Source organism: Mus caroli, chromosome 2 (genome assembly GCF_900094665.2).
Source record: "Mus caroli chromosome 2, CAROLI_EIJ_v1.1, whole genome shotgun sequence".
Lineage (NCBI taxonomy): Eukaryota > Metazoa > Chordata > Mammalia > Rodentia > Muridae > Mus > Mus caroli.
In genome coordinates, this window is record NC_034571.1 from 27,966,477 (window position 1) to 27,973,417 (window position 6,941).

Consider the following 6,941-nt stretch of genomic DNA (forward strand, 5'->3'; position numbering starts at 1 on the left):
AGAACTTTCTGACAGTTGATGCCTCTCAGTGTGCACGGTCTCCCCGGACCCTGGGATCGGGCCTCCAGCGCCTGGCTGACGCCACCCTGCGTGTGCGGAGCGGCGGCTAAGGGACCCACTCTGGCCCCAGCCCAGGGTGAGCGGTGCACATGGTGCGGAGCCTCTGGGGGAAGACAGAGGGGGGCGACAGCAGGCTGGGCGCGGCCTCGGATCCGGTGCGGCACTGAGAGTTCTCCAAGGTGCTAAAATAAACCGAGCGAAGGATCAGGTTTCCCGACCAAAATAACCCAGCAGCAGCCTTAGAAATGTGAACCGGGAAAGTGATCCCTGGCGCGCGCCAGCGCTGGAGGCGGTGATGAAAGCTGCTTCCAGTGGTAGTGGGGTGGGGGGTTGCTACTGGCCAGGGAGTGTTCGCCCCTCCAGACTCTGGCCCACCTCCCTTTCTCTTCTCTGGTCATTACTTCCGAAAGGAGCCTCCTGATAGTTTTTTGTACTGTGATGGCTAGGTGTGCAATTTCTTAGAGCCAGCTGAAGTGTTCCGTTCAGTATTCCTGGATGCCTAGTGTGTGCCAGAGCCTGTCTAGCACGTGTGAACAGGTAACAATAACAGCACCCAGGGACTGCCACTTTGCTAGGAGAACATCAAGGAGTAAGTAGTACACAGGGTGTTAGGAATTGACACCAATTTTAATAAACAAAACTGAAGACTGTCAGGAGATAGGGAGAGGTTTGAATCCTAGGGCACCCTACTGGCTGGCTTACTTAGGGGCCTGGGTGGTGAGTTCCTTTGCTTCTGAGCTTTGATTTTTCTCCTTGATGTGACTGGGTCAGAGTGCATATCTGTGCAGGCCCAGATGGCTTAGGCAACTGAAATACCCAAGGCCAGAGTCATACAAACAAGCACTCAGAACACGCTTATGGTAACTGTGCTTGTGAATATCAGCACTAAGTTTCTCCCAAACATTCAAGACAGCAAACTGGCCAGGCAGTGGTGGCACATGCCTTTAATTCCAGCACTTAGGAGGCAGAAGCAGGTGGAGTTCCAGGACAGCCAAGGCTACATAGAGAAACCCTGTCAAAACAAAACAAAACAAAAACCAAAAACAGCAAACTGTTTCAGCTGCCAGAAACTTCTGCTCTTGAGAGAAAGAGAAGTAGTGTGGTCACATGGTCAGGGACTGTGTTGTGCAACAGTCTCCTCCAAGACTGAAACATTCCATCAGTCAAATCCCTTAAGCTGGCAGGTAAGCAACTCAAGAGTTTCAGGAAGTCCCTGAAACAGACCAGATTCACTAGGCCCCTCCCTGCCACAGTAAGCAATAAAAGTTCAAAGAAGATTCTCAGACAAGCAAAGCTGCAAGGAAGACTCTGAGACCAGACCAGCTACCTAGAAGAGATTTGGACCTTCTGAGCCACTTGGAAAGGAAACTGTCCAACCTGTTGAATCGCCTACAGGCACTCCGGGTTCCTATCTTTGTGACAATCCTTGTTCATATTCCTGTAGGTAACCCCAATAAAACTCACAGCTCACTAAGTTGGATTGGGAGGACCTGTACTTTGGTCTGCTGTGGGTTCCCTGTCTGGGGTGGTAGTTGTCTGTGTTGTACCTCCCCAGAAAAAGCTTTGTTATACAACACCCAAGGCCTGGATCAGAACTTAGTACCTGGGTCAGACACACACAGCTCCCTCCCCAGGTCTCCACAGTCCCAAGTGCATGAATGAAGCAAGGCTTGGGGACATGCCAGGGAGGCCATGCCTCAGGGAGCCAGGCCATCTGTGGGGCTCTCTATGGGACTCAGAACTTTACACGTGAGACCACACAGGCAGGAGACACAGATGCTATAGGGCACATGTAGCTAGAGACACATATACAAGAGTATATGAGACCAGCTGCTAAAGTCCCAGCTCTGGCTCTGGGACCTGTGGCCTGGAGGCCGTGTCAGCACTCTGCACAATTCTTCCCCTAAAGAGGGAAGAAGGGCCAGGTCTTCAGCCTGGTCTACAAAGTGAGTTCCAGGACAACTAGGACTATACAGAGAAACCCTGTCTCAGTTTAAAAAAAAAAAAAAAAAAAAGAGGGAAGAAGGTGGTTGGGTTTGCCCTATATCTTTGTGCTTTCTGGAGTTTGCATACAATAACAGCCCAGGCTAGCCCACCAAAGCCTGAAGGGATACCACCCCAATATCCTGTTTTGCTTGCATTTGCTTATGGTCTGTTCTGGAATGCAGGGATGTGTCTGTGGGTCTGCTTGCCCCACAGTAGTTTTGAATACAGTAGCTACTAAATAAAAGCAAGGATGATGGAAGGACTCTTACATAAATAAGCCCTCTATGTGGCAAAATATCAGATACTTACTGAAAGACAATAGGGGCCTGGAGAGAGGGCTCAGTGGTAATAGCACTTGCTGTGATTCCATCCAGAGGACCTAGGCTCAACTTCCAGCACCCACAGAACTGCTCACAACCTTCTGAGGGGACCCAATACCCTCTTCTGGCCTCTGCAGGCACCAGGCACACTTGTTTTGCACATAAAACATGCAGGCAAAATATACACATTAAACAAACAAACAAACATTGTTATGGAAAAGTGGCCAAATTTATATTATTAAGTGAAAAAGATATCATTCTAAAAGGCTCTAAAAGGTGATCATATCTCAAATGTGTATCTATATATGCAAATAGATATGATATACATGGATATCATTTGCTTTTTATTGTCTGATGATTAAAAATAACTGGTTGATAGAAAATGCTGCAAAAACTGGAAATAAAGGATCTCTCTTTAAGATGACACCAGTGTTAGCATATTAGTTTTCAAGTGATGGAATTATAACTGTCATCTGTATTAATTAAGTTTATCGCAGTAAAGGCTAACCTTTTGTCTGGCAGTGGTGGCCCATGGCTTTGATTCCAGCCCTTGGGAGGCAGAGGCAGGAGAATCTCTGAATTCAAGGCCAGCCTGGTCAAGACAACCAGAGCTACCCTGTCTCAAACAAACAAACAAACAAACAAACAAACAAACAAGTTCTTGGTGATATTTTCTTGTCTTTTCTCTAGCTCATTCTTTCGAGGATCTGTGTCCTGGCTCTTCAGCTAAATGGCAGGAAGAGATCGATAAAAGCATTGTCTGAATAACTAGCAGAATGCCAAGACTCCGGAGAAATTGCATTGTGTGGCCTGGTAGGTGCTTGTAAGAGTTTATGGATTAGAAGTAACCAGAGATCTCCCAGCAGGCAGAAGAGTACCAGGTTCTAGTCCCAGGGAAATAGCAGGTCCCTTGTGCTGAGTGAACCTTTTCAGGGTTCTGGGTATATGAAAAGGTTTGCTTGTGGTCATTGGCTAAGCCAAGGATTGAACCTGGGTCAGTTGCTCTCCACAGTCCGTTTTAACCACTGACAGGCTCTGGAGCTAAATTGGACCCCATGGCCTCTACAGAACTTAACTGGACACTCCAGGCAGAATAAAGTGCTGACACAGCCCTGGGTATTAATAGTCCTAGCTTCCTGGGCTCCCCAGCCCCTGCTGAAGCCAGCCCAGGTCATGGCCCCACCCTGGAGGGTAAGGTGACTTTCCTGGCAGAGAACTGATCAAACATTTCCAGGCCCCCGTGGACTGAAGAATCTGAGCCCAAAGGCTCCAGTGTCCCCATACTGGAGACTACTTAGCAGTCTGAGTCTTGCTTCTTTTCAGTTCCTGACTGGATACCTTCACCTCTCTGAGCCTCACTTTCAATATACTGACTGAAGGCCACACATTTGGCACTCCCCCTCAGAACATAGGGTCTACCTGTACAATGTCCATTATATTGGTAAATTTTCACATTGTTCCAGTTACCTGAAGCTGGTGTTGGAAGGAGGATACCCCTTCTCCGTTTCAGACCTAAGTATGTTTGTTTCAAATTTTCCTCCAAACCCCTTGTCTGGTGATGTGTGACCCTGTAACAGTAAGGGAAAGAAATAGCAAAACACGGCCAGGCAGTGATGACGCACGCCTTTAGTCCCAGCACTTGGGAGGCAGAGGCAGGCAGATTTCTGAGTTCAAGGCCAGCCTGGTCTACAAAGTGAGTTCCAGGACAGTCAGGGCTATACAGAGAAACCCTGTCTCGAAAACTAAAAAAAAAAAAAAAAAAAAAAAAAAGAAAAAAATAGCAAAACAGCTGAAGAACAGAGACAGTGCTAGGCAGGGTGGCACATGCATTTAAGCCCTGACCTCAGGAGTCAGAGGCTGACAGAGCTCTGTGAGTTCAAGACCAGTGTGGTCCACATAGTGAGACCCTGTCTCAAATGGAAATCAAATCATGTCCTTCAGAACAGCTGAGTGTCAACTATTACCAAGAGATGTCACTATTGTTTATCCAGTGGTGTGATGGTGTTGGACCCCCGAAGGGAGACCCTCACTCAAGTCTCAGGGATCTCGAGCCCAGAAAGCCACAANAGTCAAGCTTGCTGCAAACACACGAGGTTTTAATGGCACACAAACCAGCATGCTGAGGTCGAGACCCATACACCACACAGGGGTAGAGGAGTCTGACCATGACCTTATTTTCCAGCAGGCTTATAAAGGCAAAAAACACAACCTAGGGGGAGGATCGGAGAGGAAATAGGGGAAATCTAGGGGCAGATATTTTCTTCAAGGCACCTGGGACATTGAAACATTTTGTGGTTGTTTTTCCCAAAAGTTCCGGGGAATTAGGCCATCTGGCTGGAGGCCAGGGCCCATGTTCTCAGGGCAGTCATTATTTTATTTTTTACTCTTCAATGGTACCTGCAGTGGAAGAGAAGTCACCCACAGAGAGAAGCTCAGTGTGGAGCTCCAGCCAACTGCCTTAGCTTCCGAGCCAGTTTCTACCAGATGTCATAGTGACCAGTTTGATGAGGTCATTTCTATCTGTTGTTATTTGTTTTCTTACTTTTCTACCCAGAATTCACTCTCCCAGGGAACATCAGCTGATTGCTGCAAAGGGGCTTCTTCAGTCAATTTCTGATGAATGCTTTCAGCACCGAATATGATGATATTTGTCATCTGTCTGCCCATCTAAATGCCTATCTGCTTGCCTGTCTGTCTGACTGTCTGTCTATCTATCCATCCATCCGTCTGTCTGTCTATCTGCCTATCTATTTGTCTATACATCTGGCTGCCTGCCTACCTATATGTCTGTCTGTCTACCTATCTATCTGTCCATCTATCCATCTGACTGGCTGGCTGGCTATCTGCCTATTTGTCTGTCTGTCTGTGTATCCATCCATCCATCCATCTGTATCTGTCTACCTATTTGCCTATCTATCTATCTATCTACCTACCATCCATCTATCTGCCTATCTGTATGTCTATCTGCCTATCTGTTTCGCTGTCCATCTGTCTGTCTCTGTCTATCTGTCTCCCTGCCTGTCTGTCTATCTATCTATCTATCTATCTATCTACCTACCTCCCTATCTTAGTTACTCTCCTATCACTGTGATAAAACACCATGACTGAGGCAACCTATAGAAGCATTTACTTGGGCTTACAGCTTCCCAGGGACAGAGTCCGAGGTGGCAGAGCAAAGGCCTGGTGGCAGCAGCAGGAAGACACAGGCTCACATCTTGAAACACAAAAAAGGGAGTGGACTCAAGATGGCATGGGTCTTTAAACACTCAAAACCAGGTACCCTACCTCCACTAAGGCCACCTAAGCATTCTTAACAGTGCCACCAACTGGGTACCAAGTATTCAGATGTCTGAGACTTTGAGGGACACCTCATTCAAACCTCTTTCTTTCTCTGCAATTTACTATTTATTCTTTTTCTTTGACTTGTTTTATTACTTAATAAACTCATTTATTTAAAACTAAAAGTATAGGCCGGACATGGTGGCACACGCCTTTAAACCCAGCACTCGGGAGGCAGAGGCAGGTGGATTTCTGAGTTCGAGGCCAGCCTGGTCTACAAAATGAGCCCCAGGACAGCCAGGGCAACACAGAGAAACCCTGTCTCGAAAAACCAAAAATAAATAAATAAATAAATAAATAAATAAAACCAAAAGTATGTCTATTATTGTTTGTTCTCCAGACCAGTCAGAAGAACTTGTCTAAAGTCCAGGATGAGGAAGCTCACATGCCTTGTTGCCACACCCAGGAGGGAAGATATGATATGGCCCAAGCTTGGTCTAAATTAAACACTAAGAGAGGAGACATAGGGTGGTCCCTACTTCTTCTGTCTCAGCTGTATGCAGCTGGGATTTGCAAGGAACCCCACATTGAGGGCTCTTGGATACTGGCCTCACCTCAGCCAAGAATGGGGACAAAGGCAGGCCATAGGCTGGGTCCTTTTGAACGAACAAGGACTTTGTTCCATATCACATGGAGTCCCACAGTGCACTGTGAGCAGAACAATTACTCAGCGCTTTACAAACTTCTATTTGGCGCCTTGCACAACTGTAAGAAGTGGGCATTATGATGCCTGTGTTACAGCTAGAAACCGTAAGGTTCGAGAAAGAGGCAGGCTGAGTGAAGCCTTCCAGCTGATATGAGCTGATGTGAGAGGCCCTGACTCTGGAGGCTGCAGCCCATTTGCTGTGGCTGGAGACAACAGAACCTGAGTTGGCTTCTTGTCCTTAAGATGCTTTGGGGTGTTCTTTGTGCATAGGCTCTGGGTCTTGGGCTGAGTCGGACAGACGGACGAATCATAATCCCAATGTGATAAGCCCCGGGCAGTCACTTCTCTCAGTCTCCAAGAGGCAGATCTCTTCCCAGTTAATTACCCATCTGTCTATTAGAAGGCCAGTTTCACAACAACCATTCAAATGCACCACAGTTTACAACAGCAAAATCAACACTGTATTTTTTTGTTTTGTTTTGTTTTGTTTTGTTTTTTTCGAGACAGGGTTTCTCTGTGTAGCCCTGGCTGTCCTGGCACTCACTTTGTAGACCAGGCTGGCCTCGAACTCAGAAATCCGCCTGCCTCTG